We start from the raw sequence: 18,598 nt of genomic DNA on the forward strand, positions 1-18,598 counted from the left end.
CCACAGTTTCACTGTCAAGTTTACTTCCAAACCTCCCTCTTCCCGCCTGGAGAACTGAACCATGATCGTGACCTACTTCCTGACTGGCTATTCGGTAGAGCTCTGAGGGGTCAAATCCATTCCAAGTGTTGGAATGGCATGTGCGAGAGCCAGTTTCTCCTGCTGGCCAGGTCCTGAGATGTGAGTTCAGATCCCATGTTTTATTTTTTAAGAACAGCAAGGAGGCTCTGCCAGGCAGGGGTAGATATACTGAGGCCAGATGTGGTGTTCGCCACACCTGCCAAGGTGGCAGCTGCTTCTCTCCCACGGGGCTTCACACAGATGGGCTTGTGACATTGTACTGAAGCACTTGCCTCCCGAGGTTTCAGAGGGGAGGGAGAGGAGAGTGGACCTTCTCACTCTTCCTAGGGCTCTGCACATCACAGGTCCCCAAAGGCCTGAATGGAAACCATGGAAACCAGGAAGCCAGGCAAGAAAGAGGCTCTCCTCTCCTCTCCTCTCCTCTCCTCTCTTCTCCTCTCCTCTCCCCTCTCCTCTCCTCTCCTGTCCTCTCCTGTCCTCTGCCCTCCTCTGCTCTCCTCCCCTCTCCTCCTCTCCCCTCCCCTTCCTACCTCAGACTATAGGTGTGCTGGAGCCTCCTCCTTGGCCCCTCAGCTCTATTATCCCCAAGGTGGTCGTTTCTTGCTGTGATTTCTTGCAGAGAAAATGGTTAGTTTGAGAGTCCGGGTTTAAGCAGCTAAGTGACGGCTCCTGCCCCAGGGAAGCTTGCATCCTGAGGGCCATTGAGCAAGGGCTACTGAAGCTGCCATCCTTTAGGGAGCCCAGGGATGGCCACTCAGGATATCACCCAGGTTCCTAGGAAAGAAGCGGGACCATCAGCAGAGGTGGCTTATTCCCAAGCATTTGCAGCAAGTGAGCTCTGGCTTTCCTGACCTGGGGGTGGGGTGGGGTGGGCAAGCTTGCTGGAGATGGAGTGGTGTGGGCAGGCTGGATCATGAGAAGCCCTGGAAAAACTCAGGTCTTTAGAACTTGCGCTGTGGGTCCCCAATACCTAAAATAGTCCAGAAGCCAGGAGGACCCAATAACTCGTTCCTTTTTGGTCTTTGTTGCCCACACTCTAGCCCTGCCCCCGTCTGTCAAGATAACTTTTCCCCTCTTTGGGACACCCCTGAAGCTTGTGCCACTTGCCTCTGCTTCCTCATTGCCCAGTCTCTCTTCGGCCCCTTCCTTATGCTTGTTTCTTGTCTCTCCTGATAATGTCACCAGACTTGTTAGGGTTAGAGCTTGGTCCCTGGCAGACCCATCAAGCCGGGCTCAGCCACTCATTCTTAGTTGGCCATTCTACAGGCAAATAATCGTGAATAGCAGAAAAAAGATTTATTCAATGTGGCCACATTGGGAAGAGGATCAAAGCCTACCCCATGATCTCCTGGCACCCCAGTCCATCTTAAGGGGCCTACATGAGGTTTAGATTTGGGGGGCAAGTGGTATGCATCTAAGCAGTCCCTGTTGAGATGTGGTCCTGCCTCCAGTCTCTCTGTGAGGTGATGTGACAAGCTGTAAATCTCCTTTCTGGAGACAAATTCCCACTCTGGCTGGCATCAGCCTCCAGGCTTTTTCCTTCTCCCAGCATGAGATTTCTGAGGAAATGCCATCCACTGGGACACATTGTCTCAATGGTCTCATAGCCAAAGGGAAGGATACAAGTGTCTGTTTAGAATCCTTGTTGCCCGACAGCAAGGCTATCAGGGATGTTCATTTTGTCAAATCCTTTTGCTTGATCCCTTGGCAGTGGCACAGATGACTGTCTTGTCCTTGAGATGACCTCTTTTCCTGCTTGGTGGATGTTTGGCCACTGTTTGTTTATTCATCCCTGGTTGACCCCCTCCAGTTCCAGGTTCAAATGCCATGTGCTTGCTGGTGCCCACAAATCTACCTCTGCAGCCAGGACCTGCCTGCTTAATTGCCATGAGATCTCTCTCTCTCTCTCTCTCTCTCTCTCTCTCTCTCTCTCTCTCTCTCTCTCTCTGTGTGTGTGTGTGTGTGTGTGTAAGGTATATGTTGTATGCATTTGCATGTGCACGTGTGTAGATGGAGGTCAGAAGTTGATGTCAGCCTCAGGCCATCTATCGCTGTCTTATCTATTAATTTTTTGAGGCAGGATCTCTCACTGAGCCCAGCAATTCAGCAAGACTAGCTGGGTAATGAGCTCCATTGGTTCTCCAGTCTGTACTTCCCCCAGTGCTAGGGGCACAGGAGCATCCCACCATGCCTGATGTTTTATGTGAGCACTGGAGGTTCAAACTCAGGTCCTCATGCTTTCATGGCAAGAACTTTACCAACTGAGCCATTGCCCCTGTCTGTTGTGTGGTCTTCCAATTGGCATCTCAAACTAACATATCTACCACAGGATGCTTGGTTTCTGCTCCTATACATTCTCCTCCACCAATTTCCTCGTTAGTCATTGAACAAATACATTATTTCAGCATTTGCTAAATGCTAAGGGATCTTTTAGTGAAGAAAACACAGCCACAAAACCAAACGGTGTTCCCATTCTTGTGGAGTTATGTTCAGGACCAGCGGTTCTCAAGCTCCCAAGAGCTGCAACCCTTTCATATAGTTCTTCATGTTGTGGTGACCCCCAAACCATAAAATTATTTTCATTGATACTTCCAAACTGAAATTTTGCTACTGTCATGAATTGTAATGTAAATATCTGATATGCAGGGTCTCTGATGTTTGACCCCCAGAAGTGTCTCACTTGACCCATGGGTAAAGACTCACCGTTCTAGATGGAGGATGTGACTTGATATGGGCCCCTGGAAAACCCATATGCCATGTCCCAAATCCCAAGGACCTCAGAATGCAGGCTTACTTGAAAAAGAGGACCATGGCAGATGCAATTATTCAAGTTAAGATGAGGCCATACATCGTAACAGAAATGATACCCTTAAAAGGGAGAGAGAAGTCTGGGAAAATGAATCAGTGGGTAAAAGCGCCTGCTGCCCAAGCGTGAGGACCTGGGTTTGGAGCCCCAGACCCACCTGAAGGCCTGAGGCAGCAGGGTAAGCATTCATAATCCCAGAGGTCCTTGGGTGGGGATGGTAGGTGGAGAATCCCCGATTCCTTGGGCCTGTTTGACAGAGACCCCATCGACCAAGGTGGAAAAAGAGGACCTCAACAAAGGTTGCCCTTTGACCTCCACATGAGTGGCCTGGCACCTACACACACACACACACACACACACACACACACACACACACACACGTATTGTAAGAGTGTACATGAGCACGTGCACACATGAATGTGTTTTTAAAAGGGAAAGACAGTATTTAAGTATAGACATGCACCCAGGGAGAAGCAGTGAGGATGAAGTAGACATCCAACGATGCTTCTAGAAGCCCTTGGAGCGGTTCTCCTTCATTACCCTCAGAAGTGACTAAACTCACACCTACTTCCTGGCGTTGCAGCCTCCAAGGCTGTGTCCTGGCCACATAGTTGTGGTCTGGGATGATGCTCTTCAAATTCAGACAGGGAGACAGACACTAACTATGTAAACATCTGCTGTATCAAGTAGGGATATTCGTGATTGAGAAAACAAATGCAAGGGCTCCAGGAAGCAATGAGAAACAGTTGTTTATAGCTGTTGCCACCAGAGCTGGGGCCTGGAGAGGAAGAGAGGCAGGTGGAGGGTGGGAGAGGGATGTTCAGGCAGACACTGACACTCAGGCCCCCGCCTTTGGTGGCCTCCTGGAGTCCTCTCCTCCTCTCCCAATCCATATTGTATTGAGCAGCAGGTCCCACTGGCTCAGAAGGCAGCCAACATCCAGCCCCTTTTCAGTACCTGACTTCAGCCACCTGACCTGAGCAAGGGGCACTGACTGACAGGGTGGCCAGAAACTGCCATTGCTCCCCCTTCTCCTCGGATTGGCACAGAGCCTGGTGTCACTCTCCTCTCTCTGTTTGTCACATTCGACCCCATCTTGCTTTTCCCCCACTCAGCAGCCCCTTAGCCTCCCAGTCTCCCTCAGCAACCTGGCCAGATCTTACCTTGTCCTGCTCTGGGACCACCTCATTCTCCATCTTTCTGCCTGTCCCTCATCTCTCTGTCACCCCACTGTTCTCCTGGCCAGCCATGAATGTGCTGCTCCTTTCTTGGGATCTGTGTGCCACTGTCCCCAGCAATCCTGGAACTTCATTTCTTATGTCCTTCAAACCTGGACTCAGATCCCACCCACTGAGTTCCACAGGGAGTGGGGGTGGAGTGGGGGAGGTGTCAGCTTTCACCTGGAGGAGCAAGGGAGCCTGGGACACAAGCCTGAAGCTCCACCACCACCACAACTGCCTTCTGATGTCCGTTCCCGCCCCCCCACTCCCCCACCCCCGTGATTCTGGAACTCTGGATGGACCGTCTTTTGGATTCAAATATGGCGGCCAATAATAGCACATCACAATTACTCCTTCAATGGATGCTGTGAGGACAGCAGCTGGCACTGTATAGAAGGAGGAAGCATGGTTGGGAGTGGTTAAGTAGCTTGCCTGAGGATAGAGCAGGAGGCCCAGTGAGACGGCTCAGTGGGTAAAGACACACAGCCCCGACAGAAGCTTACCTGGTAGACAGTCTTGTTCTTTTCTAGTGTACCGAGTGAATTCATGCTCCTGGATGCTCCTCTCTCGCCCCAGACTCCTAGAATACTTCATCTAGAGAAAAAAAAAAGGCTGAAAGGCCAAATAACTGTATTTTTAGTTTTAAGCAGAAGGAATGCTCTGAAAGCCATCTGCTTCCGATCTCTCTGCGACGGTAGAAAGCGAAGGCTGTCAGCAAATGGCGGAGGCTTTAAATATTAGCGAGGAGCGCTGACAGGGTGGGTAGAAACTGCATTGCTCAGGGTGGCTCGAGCTTGTGCCGTGCCCGTGCCCACTGCATGGATCTAGTGACAGCTCCAGAAGCACATGCTGTTGTTGGTTTTGCTTCACGGGGAGGAGAGTGTGATTCAGAGCTAAGTTCCAAGTCTGTGACCACCGTGCTGCTGCGCGCAGAGTGCAAACACTCCGGGCAGGACTGCCAGGCATTAACTCAGGACAACAAGGCAGGGGACTCTGAATGTGTAGGAGAAACTACTGGTATCTGTCTGTGATGGAGCAGGTTTGGTGCTGCTCAAAGGCAGGGGCATGAGTGATATGACCTTTTATGGTGATTCTCCGGTGACGGCTGGTGTGTGCATATACGCGTGCGTGCGTGCGTGCGTGCGTGCGTGCGTGCGTGCGTGCGTGCGTGCGTGTGTGTGTGTTCATGCACATATGTAAGTGTGTGTATGAATTGCTTGTGGAGGAAAACACATGTCAGGTGTTTTCCTCAGTCACCCTCCATGGATTTATTTATTTAGAGAGGGGGGTCTCTCACTGCACCTGGAGTATTGATGGGTTTGGGGGGCTGGCCAGTGAATTTCAGGGGTACACCTGTTTCTATCTTGTCAGTGCTGTGACTGCAGACTGGACCTCCATACCTATCTTTTCTGTGAATTCTGGGAATCTGAACTCAGGGCCTCTTGCTTGAGAAACAAGCTCTTTAAAGACCGAGCCACATCCCCAGCCTCCAATACCCAGCCTGAGCTCACAACAGCTTCCCCAGAGGGACAGAAGGTGCAGGGCTCTGGCTCACTCTTACTCACACTCACACTCGGGGTGTCGGCCTCGCTTCCACACCTGCTGCTTCTAATCTTTACCTACAATATGTCATCCCAGCTCTCCTGGGATTGTCTATTCTGTCTAAGCCAATCAAAATACTCAATCATGGAAAAAGACTTTCAGGAATAAAGTATTTCTCATTCAGATGACGATGACAACTAGAAATGGCAGCAACTGATTCGGATCTCATCTTAGATCCTATTAACAGGGAAGAGTGACATATTTTGTGTATCTATCATCGTAAACCACCGTGCCTTTGCAGGCACAGTACATGTTCCCTTGGCTCCCTTTGGAGGGGTGGCGTAGATGGGCTCAGCAGGGAGGTTCTTCTCCTCTGCATTGACTCTTCCCATGTCAAGGTGTTGGCTATTGGTATCTGATATGGATCAGTCAGGCTAGAGGACGACTCGGATCCCCTATACATGTCTACTGTCCCTCTACCAAGCTCTCTCAGGCATGCTCTTGTGTCCTTACAGAGACACAGCAACCTAACTGTTGAAGATAATGGAGAATAGGGATGTCAGTCATTTGGCAGAGTGCTTGCCGGCCATGCCAGAGGCCCTGGGCTCCATCTCCTGTGCCGAATAACCAGATGTGTCTGAAGGCGCACATCTGTATCCCCAGCACATCTGTATCTCCAGCACTTGGCGGGGGGGGGGGGGGGGGAAGCAGGAGAACCAACAGTTCACTCAAGGCCATCCTTGGCTACATAACGAGTTTGAGGCAAGCCTGGATTATAATGAGGAGAGAGGAGGGGCATGAATGTGAATGACTCTAAGAATATGAACACTAGAACTTCATGTCATTTTGCAGGCGGCTCTTCTCCCTCTGTTGGGTCATGTAAGTTTCCACACATTGCAGGGCTGAGAATGTAATTAGAACAAGGCCTAAAGTTACAGCTCAAAGGGCGGGATAGTGGGATCCATACCTGGAGCTGCTGATACAGTAGTCGCCCCCACATTTTAGAGCCATTTCAACATGGGCTCCAGTAGGCCCCTGTCTGTCACTTACAGTGTGCCTCAGTTTCCATGCCTCAGTTTATATACCCAGTTCTCCCATTTAAGAACCCAGGTCCACTGGGTATTCTGTGAGTTTCTATCTTGCCTTATCTGGGAAGAGTTTCACAAAACTTGACTTCCAAAGTCATGGCATCAGAGACACTTACCTTGTGCTACTTCAGAGCAAACAAAACATGGATGAAGAGGAAATAGAACATTCTAGAAAGCTGGGCATGGTGAGAAACATGTAACAGTCCCAGCTGCTCAGGAGGCTGAGCAGGAAGACCACTTGAGCCTAGGAGGAGTTCAAGGCCAGCAGAGGCAACAGAGTGGAACCCTATTTTTAAAAGAAGAATATTCCAATAATCAATATGATTTAAGAAGAAAAAGGCAGACAGAGAGTTCTCCAATAAATTACTAATCCATAGCTCCCTATCTGGAAAATGACAAGAGATGAGGTTGCCCCTCAAATTCCCCATGGGATTAGAAGGAGATTGACTGTCTGCCAGGGGCCAGCAGCCGTGATCCTGTTATGTCACTATGACCTATAGGGGCCTCTGCAAAGGTCATGGCCAGCAGAGCAATGATCTGTATGAGGCAAGAAGGAAATCTGGCTAAACATGACCCACAGCCAGTGTTGGTTCATACTTCTAGGGTCTGACCCCAGGCAATCGGTTTTAGGCATATTTAAGTACAACACAGATTTGGAAAAAAGTTTCCTGATGGCAATCCCATGTGCACAACAAAGCTTATGGCCTGACTTCATTAAAACTCTTTGCAAAGTACATGTAACCTCTTCCATAAAGATGGGCTCCGTAGATTGAATACATGTGTTATCTTAAGGGCTGAGGGGGGACCTGGTGTGGTCTTAGTCAAACACAGATTAGTGCAGTGGCCACCAAGCTATCAACCACCTCTGTTCTATTTGTAAAGTGTGATATCTCCTATAAGGATGGGTTCTATTGACTGAGAAACAATACTCTAGGGAGGGAGAGTCTGGGATAAACATCTGGGGGAGTCAGGTATGTGGCCTGGCCCTACAGATAGCACAGCTCACCAGGCTATAGCCACAGCTACTTCCTGTCATCTGGGCAGAACACCGGTTATACATGTCTTCTGCTGAGGAGACAACCCTGAGTGTTTAACATTCCTGGTTCCCCTAGTACTTATCTGTGAGCACAAGGATTGTGCCCTCTACAATGGCCAGATGTTCTCAACCCCATGCTGGGCCTGGGCTCTTTCCACTAGCCAGCTAGTGAGTGCAGAAGGCAGACCTCAGACCTTTGACTAGGATAGTCTTGCAGATAGAAGATTCAACCATCTTATCCTATAGTCTCCAAGTAGGATACATTGTGGGCTTAGCAGATGATAATGCTCTTGTCTCTTCTACCAGCTCACTGTGTGTCTGTAGAAAAGTCACTTTCCTTCTCTAGGCTCCAGTTATCATTTTCAAACTACTTAGAAACACACACACACACACACACACACACACACACACACACACACACACCAAACTTCTGTGGTGCTAGAGACCGAATGCAGGGTGAACTAGGTGAACCCTAGCAGAGTTGCAGCCTGTTGAGGTGTGGATGTTAACTCTCCCTCATAAGTATGTGTGTGTGAACACTCAGTTCATAACTGATGGCACTGTTTTGGAAGGTTGTAGAACCTTTTGGAACTGAAGCCTTATTGGACAAAGTGGAGCATTGTGGGTGGTCCTGGCTTCACTTCTCATCTGCTCTCTGCTTCCTGTTATACCGAGTTGTGAGAAGGAGAGGAATGCTAGCTGTACACTCCTGCCACCACAGAGCTACCTGTCACCGTGCCTTCTCCTCCATGACAGACCGCACACTCAGACCCTGAAGTCAAACAAACCCTCCCTTCTGTAAGTTGCTTCTCGCCAGGTATCTTGTGACAGAAATGAGAGAAGTCGCTAACAGACAATTCTAGCCCCAAGCCTGAAGTTTGGCTGAGTGCACCCACCTTCTGTCTTGGTCTCCAAGGCAAATTCTAGTGCTGAGCCGGCATGTAGAACGTGGATCTCAGAATCTTCATTTAACGAAGCTGTATTGTCACTGGGGGCCAGGAATTGGTCTGGTGTACAGGACTCATTCCAGGAAGAACATCAAGGTATAAAATCAAAGAGGACAAGATGTGTGTGTGGGGGGGAGGGCAGAGGCTGGGGTCAGAACCCTTCCCTGGGTGTCTCACAGTCTGCACCCAATTACTCTAGCATTGAACTATGGGCACATGTGTGAGATGTTTGTAGAGACTGTGGTGGTTCTGAAGACATGTCTCCCATAATTCTCAGGCATTTGAATACTTGGTCCCTAGTTGCTGGTTGTTGGGGGTGGTTGGGAGGCGTGGCCTTGCTGGAGAAAGTATGTCAAAGGGGTTGGGTTTTGAGCTTTTAAAGCACCCATGCCATCCCCAGTGCTCTCCATGCTTCCTACTTGAGGCTTGAGAAGAGAACTTTCCACTGTTCCTGCCACCATGCTTTTGTTCTCCCATCATGGACTCAAACCCTCTAAAACCGTAAGCTCAATTGATACTTTCTTTATGAATTATTTTGGTCATGCACGTAAAATAAAAGACCCAGAGACTGATACTGGGATTCAAGCTTCAAGCTGAAAAGCTTGAAGAAAAGCAAAGCAGCTGGCCATTAGCTCTTACCTCTACCTCAGCTCAGACCAATGGGGCAATCCTCAGACTGCTCCCGACTCCACTGCTCCTCAGATTCACTCAGACACCTATGCTCTCCTCAACGAGGCTAAAGACTAATTGCTTCATATAAGACCCTTTGCTCTTTAAACCTCCATAGTGCTGGGATTAAAGGCATATGATCCCAAGTACTGAGATCATCTTTGTGTGAGCTGTTTCTCTTTAGGACTGAATCAGTTTGTGTAGCCCATTGTGGTCTTGAACTAACAGAGATCCATCTACCTCTTAATCCTGAGACCTGGGATTAAAGGTGTGTACCACCACTGACTGGTCTCTGTAGCTTAAGGCTGACTTTTCTTTCTGATTCCTCAGGCAAGCTTTAATAAATCATAAATAATACATCACCACACTGTTTTACCAAAGCAACAGAAAATACCTGATATAGAGATCCAGAGTCAGGGTTTTATGGGGTCTGGTTCTGTAGGCAGCCCCTGCTTATCATGTACTTCAGACCTAGGAGAAAGGCAGGTGTTTAAAATAAAGTACATTGCTTAGGCAAACAGTCTAGGTGCCGAAAGCCACATCTATCAGTGTAGGGAAGTGTTTATAATTCAAGGTCATAGATCTCACTTGCCAAGGGTTAACTCAGGGTTATCTCTCTTTTATAAAGGGTTTCTTTTTAATTATGTATCTGTGTGCAGGCATAAGCATGTAAGAGCAGGTATCCAAGGAAACTGTAGGTGTTGGACCTCTTGTCCCCCACTGGAACTGGAGTTACAGGCAATTGTGAGCTGCCCAAACGTGTGCATTGAAAACTGAATCCAGGTCTTCTGCAAGATCAAGGAGTGCTCTTAACTGCTGAGCCATCTCACCAGCCCCTTGAACCCACCTCTTAAAGTTCAGTCTGTATCACAGAGCTTGGGACTGATTGTACTTGGAGAAAGGGGTCTTTGTTGCTCTAATGAAGGATCTGAGATGAAGATGGCTTCCTGGATTATCTAGACTGATTCTTGATCTAGAGATGAGTGCATCCTAGAGATACTCAGATGGTTCAACAGACAGAGGAGAAGGCAATGGGACCAGGGAGACAGAGACTGGAGAGGGACAGCTACCACAGGGATATGTGCTGTCGCTAGAGGCTGAATGTGACAAGGAAAGTCCCCAGAGGGAGCAAAGGCCTCTTGTTCTGGAGACTTCTTGTCTCTAAAGAGTTTGGTTGTTTGCAGCCCAGGACATAAACACACTGTCCAGGGACCGACCTTTGTAAGCAGGCTTCTAAGGGGAGCAACCCCAGACCAGATGTTGACTTTCCAGATGTTGTCATTTGCCCACTAGAGCATGTGGCAGTTATAGTCAGAGCACTTTACTTATCCCAACAGAACTATCTAGTCACTCCTCACACATTTATTTATTTATTTATTTATTTATTTATTTATTTATTTATTTATATTTTTTAGCCTTTACTGGCAAACTGATACTTGTATCTGTTTCTGGGGTGCGATGTGATGTTTTGCACATTCGTTATAGAATAACTAAATTAAGCTAATTAAAATATCACCTCCTATAATTATGTTTTTGGTGGTGTGAAGATTTCAGATCCACTCTCTTTGCGGTTTGGAGATATGTGGATATTGTTACATGTCAACTGTAGATATCACGCTGTGCCATCTACTGCCAAGACTCCTCTCCTCTAGTTAGAATCTCTTACACTGTGACAGCCCATGGGTCCTCTTGTGCTCTTTGATCACAAGCATCACCTCTTTTTTGCTCTTGATTTCCCAATGTGTAAGGGAGGTCATGAGGCACACGCCTGGCCTGTTTCACTGAGGCAGTGTTCCTCCAGGCTGGTCCCCACTGCTGCAAATGACAGGGCTTTCTTCCTTTGAAGGGCGGAGTGGTGTTCACACACAGGAATTCACGCACAGGATGAATGTTGTGTTCCTCCTCATGTGTGCATCCACGGATGCACACTCGGGCTGGAGCCATAGCTCGGCTACTGTGCAGAGTGCTGGAGGAGCACAGGGATTCTTCAACATACTGGCTTTCATTTCATTTGGATGCCTAGCCAGAAGTGGGATTGCTGGGTCACGGGTAGTTCTTTGTTTTTAAATGTATTCCAGGATGGTCTGTAACTCCATGTGTAGATGAGGAGGACATTGAACTACTTTAAAAACTATCATCTGAGAGTTTCATACAATGAAATATGGTTATATCTACCTTCTATTTTCCATTTCCGGTTTTCCATGGTCTAAACTCCCACATCCAGCTCCCAACTTTATGTTCTCATGTCCTTTTCTTCCATAATCCTCTGGATCCAATTCTTGATGACTGTGTGTGTGTGTGTGTGTGTGTGTGTGTGTGTGTGTGTGTGTAGGTCAGAGGACAACTTGAGGGAGACAGTACTCCTCTTTCCACCATGTGGGTCCCAGGAATTGAACTCTGGTCATCAAGCTTGGCAGCAAGCACCTTAACTCATTGAGCCATCTTCCTGGCCCACCTTATTCTTTAAGATAGGGTCTCTTACCAAACCTGGCACTCACTGGTTAGGCCTCCTGTCTCGGCTCTGCCTCCCTAGTTCTGGGACTTCAGGCACTCACAACCACACTTGTTTCATTTGTCTGTTTTTGGTTTCTGTTTTTTGTTTGTATTTTACACGCTGGAGGGGGATCTGGACAAAGGTCCTCATGTTTGTACAGCAGGCACTTTACCAATTGAGGCGTTCCTCCAGCACTCTGTGTATGTTTTGATCACACTGGTCACTTCCTACCATTTGTTGAAAGTGGGAAGAGGTACTGGGTGACTTCTGACCCTTGGGTGTGTTGAGACCCCTGTTCAGAACACATCGTTGTGATACCAACAGCCACACCAGCATATGACAGCTCCACACTCAGAGCATCTTTGACTTATAATGGAGCTTGGAATCCCATTGGCTTGGGGAGGATGCATCCAGGGTCCAATCTTCCCTCCAGAATCAGAGCTATGCATGTAGATCAGGACTAGCAGTGAGTTTCTCACTGTGCTGACTTTGTTTACCCTACATCTGTCCAGCTCAGCAACCTCAAATGCCTCTGTTATTCTGGTGCTGAATTCAGAGCTTGGGATACAGTAGATCCTTGTTCATCGTTAGTGGGTAGAATGAACCCGACCTTCCCTTCCAAAGGGTTTATCTCAGTATCAGACATCCATCTCTCCTACCAGACCAGGGACCACCTGAGAACACAAGTCAGCCGTTGATGCTTTTCTGGTCTAGCATATAGATAAACAGAGTCAGCGAAGCCTTGCTGAATGAATGAATGAATGAATGAATGAATGGATGAATGAATGTATCAAAGCAGGTGACCATCAGCATATACACATCAAACCCAGCCCTTAATAGGAGATTTGAGAAAAAGTTAAGCAGAGTTCTTGGGAAACAACTTTTAGCGCTGAGTGGTCTTCATCGCCCCTATGATTTTTTTTTTTTTTTGACAATTGACTTCGTTCAGTGCATCAAAGCTTGTCTTGAGTTCAGACGCCTGGGCGATTTTCCTAAACCTTTGACTATTTCTCAGATGAGGCAGAATCCGCACTGATGCTCCCCCTCCCATCCAATCGGCTCTCCACATCTCAGGAGACTCCTTTCAGCTGCCCTCTAGAATCCAGCCTTCCAGATGATTTCCACATTTGTGATAATGACCATTCTGTCTAATTTTACCCTTCCTATCTCCTGATGGGTTGGCTCTCCAGATGCGCCCGAGCTTTTGATCTTTCCAAAGAGCAAATGTGAATGGACTAATAAAAAAAACCCTGTAATGTAAAATCATTTTAATAAGTCAATCTGTCCTTGGCTGTCATGGAACCAAGCTTCCATTTCACTGTTGAAGAACTCATCCCATGGAATGACCTCCCTGTCACAAAAAATTACTCCATATGGTAATGTAATCACAAAAGAGAAACATCGTTTTCCTATATATTAATCCCCGCAGAAACGGCAGCGAGAAAGCCATCACATTAAAAAATATTGAGGATGCTGCCGCTCCTGTTTGCCAGCCTGATGGGGTTCATTTTCTTTATAGGGGAAGCAAACTCAGTCCTCGTTGGCAGCGTTTTATTTTAAGGGTTCATTAGGCAATTGTACATTGTGCAGAAACACCTGTGGAAGTGAAGATAATATCCACATGAATATCAATGCGTTTGTTCTGACTCATGCCATTACAGTCAATAACGGATGCCTCTGAAAAGGACAGGCACTTAAAAAGAAGTGTGCTTGTGTGTGGCTGCATCCACCAATCTTCCGGAATATGTTGGAGGCAAGCATTGTGTGTGTGCTTTAGATTTAGAAAGTCAGTGTGGGGAGACAGTAAAGCATCTCTCCTCTATTAGGCATCACCTTCCGCTCTAAGTGCGGTGCCCGGCGAAGAAGTGTATGTGTTTAAACAGCATCTTACCAAATGAATCCTCTCTCTGAACCGCACTTACTGCACAAGGAAATATTTCTCTTCATCTCAGTAGGGCCATGGAGACAATTGAGCCAAGGGTGAGTTGAGCTGAGAGCCCTCCTGTCTTATGAACTATTCAACAGTTCCCAACTTCAGAAATGCCTGCTGATTCTCTGTTGTTGGTGAGGATCAGAGAAGAGGTGAAATGATCTAGACGTTTTGTGCCTCAGTTTCTCACACATTAAATGGAGTTTAGATCCCAGCACCTGTACCGAGAGGTTCATAAATGCCTGTGACTCTAACTCCATGGCTCTAGCGCCCCCTTCTGGCCTCTGTGGGTACCTGCAGACACACATACACACATACGTACAATTATACAAGGAGCTTTTAATCCCATGAAGCTTAAGTTTGTATTATAACTAACACCCCACCTATCCCATACCCTTTCTGCTCCCCAGGGAGGGTGAGGCCTTCCATAGGGGGGGTCTTCAGAGTCTGTCATATCCTTTGGGATAGGAATTAGGCCCTCTCCCGTGTGTCTAGGCTCAGGGAGTATCCCTCTATGTGGAATGGGCACCCAAAGTCCATTCCTATGCTAGGGATAAGCACTGATCTACTACAAAAGGCCCCATAGATTTCCGAGGTCTCCTCACTGACACCCACATTCATGGGGTGTGGATCAGTCCTGTGCTGGTTTTCCAGTTATGAGTCTGGGGACCAAGAGCTCCCCCTTGTTCAGGTCAGCTGTTTCTGTGGGCTTCACCAGCCTGGTCTGGACCCCTTTGCTCATCAGTGCTCCTTCTCTGCAACTAGATTCCAGTTCAGTTCAGTGTTTAGCTGTGACTGTCTGCTTTTACTTCCACCAGTTGCTGGATGAAGGCTAAAGGGTGGCATATAAGTCAGTCATCAGGGGAGGGCACTTAAGGTAGCTCTCCTTTGTTGCTTAGATTGTTAGTTGGTGTCATCCTTGTAGATCTCCAGACATTTCCCTAGTGTCTGATTTCTCTTTAAATCTATAATGGTTCCCTCTCTTATCTTGCTCTCCTCTATTCTTCCCTCAACTCAATCTTCCTGCTTCCTCATGTCCTCCTCTCCCCTTCTCATTTTCCTAGCTCCCTCTCCCCTCCCCCAAGATCCCAATTTGCTCAGGAGATCTTGTCCCTTTCCCCTTCTCCGGAGGACCATGTATGTCTCTGTTAGAGTCCTCCTTGTTTCCTAGCTTCTCTGGCAGTGTAGACTGTAGTAGAGCTCACATTTCTGTTGGAAGGAGCTTGGACAGACTAGTTCTTGTCTTCTAAAGAAATATGTAAAATAAACACATCCAGTGAGAAAGAAAAGAAAAAGCAACCTTTTTGAAGACATGGGAGGCCCAGTGACGCTAACCAGGACATGAGAGGCCAAACCATGGAGGAAATAAAATGTCAGTCACGTGAGCCCCAGCTTCAGCTCTGCTTTCTCCAGGCTGGGTATGTGTTGGGGCACAGCAAAGGGAGAAGAAATGGAGCAGAGATCGTGGTCCTGAGTGAACTGGTTAGTTTTATGTCAACTGCACACAAGCTAGAGTCATCAGAGAGGAAGGAGCCTTAAACAAGAAAATGTCTCCATTAAGATCCAGATGTAAGGCATTTTCTTAATTAGTGATTGATGGGGGAGGGCCCAGCCCATTGTGGGTGGTGCCAGCCCTGGGCTGGTGGTCCTGGGTTCAATAAGAAAGCAGACTGGACAAAGCATGGGGGGCAAGTCAGTGAGAAGCACCACTCTGTGGCCTCTGCATCAGCTCCTGCTGCCAGGTTCCTGCCCTGCATGACTTCCTGCCCTGCTTTTGATGAACTTAGAGTAAAATAAACCCTTTCCTCCTCAAGTTGCTTTTGGTCATGGTGTTTCATCCCAGCAATAGTAACCCTAACCAAAACACTGGGTTTATAGTGGTTCTGCTGCCGTGGGGCAACTGAGTTCAGAATTTGTGGGTAAAAAAAGTTGGGACTTCCAGGGACAATGCTCTGAAAGGGAGGAAACTACAGTCAAAGTAGCCACGAAAGTCTGGGTACAATTTCACACCAAATTCTTAAGTTGCTCATGTGTGGAACAGTATTTTGGAAATGGGCACAGAGCATGTGTGTGGTGCCCTAGGACAACGTAAGTGTCATTCCTCCAGCACACTTCACTTATTGAGATGGGCCCTCCATTGGCCTGACACTTGCCCAGGAAGCTAGGCTGGCCAACCAGGCCACCCCAAGGATCTGCTGGTCTTTGCCTCCCCAGTATTGGGGTTCTAAGTTTGCACCACCATGCCTGGCGAAAGGGTTGGGCAAATGTTTCAATGGTTAGCTAGAATTTGGATGATTTCTTAGATTTACAACATCTGGCATTCAGTAAATTGCCATACATGGTAGGAAAAGGACCAACATGACTGAAAAATCACATGAAAAACATATCCCTGAGTTATCTCAATGTCAGGGTTTTCAAACACAGACTTTAACATTCTTGGTGGTTTATCTATCCAAGGAAAGAGAAGAAAAGTGAGGGATGCCACTAAGAAAATATACTCGAGCAAACAAAAGGGAACAACTATGTTAAAAAGGAAAGAGTGATGGTTCAATAGGATAGAGGACAATGTCTCAGCCAATCGAATTCCTCCCTTGAAAGTGTTGGGTCCTGAATTCAATCTCAAGAACCCTCATAAAAATGCAGTCCTATGGTGTCATTTTGCCTAAACCTGTTCTTCTGGTTGATGCAGTCTCAAACCTGCCCAGGTTCAAAGAGGGGTGGCTCACACCCTACTTCTCAGGGGGGCAGTATCAAAGAATCTGCTTCTGATTTAGACCCACCGAGGTGAAGTTCTATAGACTGTCTCAGTGGCAAGTGCAAAGGTGAACCGCTGGAACACGCAGATCGGTGGGAAACCCAAGTGAACTTGAACGTGCCACAAAGCAAGAGGTCATGCTCACAGCCTACTCCTGAGCTTTCATCTCCAGCGGGAGGGGCAGGGGAGGTCACTGCAGCTAAACGTGGTGCTTTCCTGCTCCAAGAGGATGCACATAAGAGTGTGGTTACTTGGCAGACCCTGGGAGATGCTGTGCTGTGCCACCGTTGTGAGTGGGCAGTGATTGCTGCTGGCCTGAGTACCCCAGGGCCACTTTATCGAGTGGGACCTCTCGGATGCTTGACACAGGTGGAGAAAATAGCTTGGTTTAGGTGAAGCACACACAGTGGTGGAGGGCGGAGCTCGTGTGTGGCCAGACTCTCACTTTATGCGGGTTTTCCTCACCCCAGGGGATAATTAGAGAACTCATTAGTAATTGATTGATTGCAGTTGAAAATGACCCAAAACTCAAGGCCCAGAGGGACTTCAGTCAGACTGGGGCCTGAGCCCAGGAGGGAGCGAGATTGGGTTCTGCTCAGGTCTATTATGTGTGTGTCTGTGTTTCTCTCACTGCTTCGAGTGTGAGCCCAGCCCATGCTACACAGTGGGACTCCATCTAAAAAAGACAAGAACATAAAACAAGTTGGCCAGAAGGCTCTGTGGATGAACTGTGTGCCACACAAGCATGCAAACCAGAGTTTGGGAAACACATGTATACTGAGGCCTACCCATAATCCCAATGCAGAGATAGAGGGTCTCCGGACAGGGAGACTAGCCAAATTGACAGGTGAGCCGGGTAGACTAGCCAAATTGGCAAGCTCTGGGGTCAGGGAGAGACACTGCCTCAGGGAGTGAAGTGGGCCAGTGAAGTGGCGGCTCTGATGCTCATGGGACCTCGCCCTCCTCGTGCTCTCTGAGCATGCTCTTCGAGCTTTCAACCTGTCTTTGCAGGAACAATGCCCTTTGGTCTTCATTTCAAAGGCCACGTTTTTTATGTCTGACCTTATCTTCACTTAAATCAGTGTGTGGCGTTGAAAGTGCCGGGGCAGATGATGGGGTGGGAGGAGAGGGAGGGAATCCTCACATTTCTCAATTCAAGCTTATTCCATTTTGGAAATATTGGATGAAATGAAGGTCTTGAGGCCTCTCCTTGAATTATTGACCAGGAATCTGGAAAGACAGACTCTGGACGGTGGACTCCAGGCTACTTTCCCCCAGAAGCATCAGCTGGCATGATGACAACTTACATGTTGTGTTTGGAAGTATGAATTCACAGAAGGACATAAGAAGATGTTTGGGTATTGTGTTAGTCAACTTTCCATTGCTATAACAAACACCCGAGGGGACCAACTTAAAAAGATGAAGGCTTATTTAGGGTTGTTATTTTGGAAGTTTTAGCACATGCTGGTACTTGATCTCGTGCTGTAGGGTCTGTGGTGAGGCAGAACACAGAAGCCCAGCCAGTGAGGAAGCAAAGCTTCTCAGCTACTGCTGGCAGGAAGTGAAAAGGAGGGGGAGGGCCAGACGCGTATCAGGTGACGTATCTCCAATTAGACCTCAGAGAGGCTCTACTGCCTCCTTCACACTGGGCTGCTGACAAAGATGGGCTTTGGGGGGGACATTAAGGATCCATACTAGAGCAAACATCAGTGAATTTGTATTTGAACAATGACACTTGGAATCTCTTTTGAAGGAAGAGTGAGAGACAAGGGTGATAGCAGCCGAGGAGTGCATGTCACTGTCACTTAGAATCAGGACATTTTGGAAACAATCTGAAATCCAATGATGGGTAATTACAATAAATAACTGCAATTAAGCATATATGTGCATGTGTGTATACACTGGGTGGGGTGTGAGCCAGTCTCAATTATATCTTCAGTGGTGAGCAGAAAGTATGGTATAGTGTGTGTGTGTGTGTGTGGTCTTTCTTAGTCACTCTTTTTTTTTTTTAAAGATTTTATTTATTTATT

The sequence above is a fragment of the Cricetulus griseus genome, chromosome 2 (genome assembly GCF_003668045.3).
Source record: "Cricetulus griseus strain 17A/GY chromosome 2, alternate assembly CriGri-PICRH-1.0, whole genome shotgun sequence".
Lineage (NCBI taxonomy): Eukaryota > Metazoa > Chordata > Mammalia > Rodentia > Cricetidae > Cricetulus > Cricetulus griseus.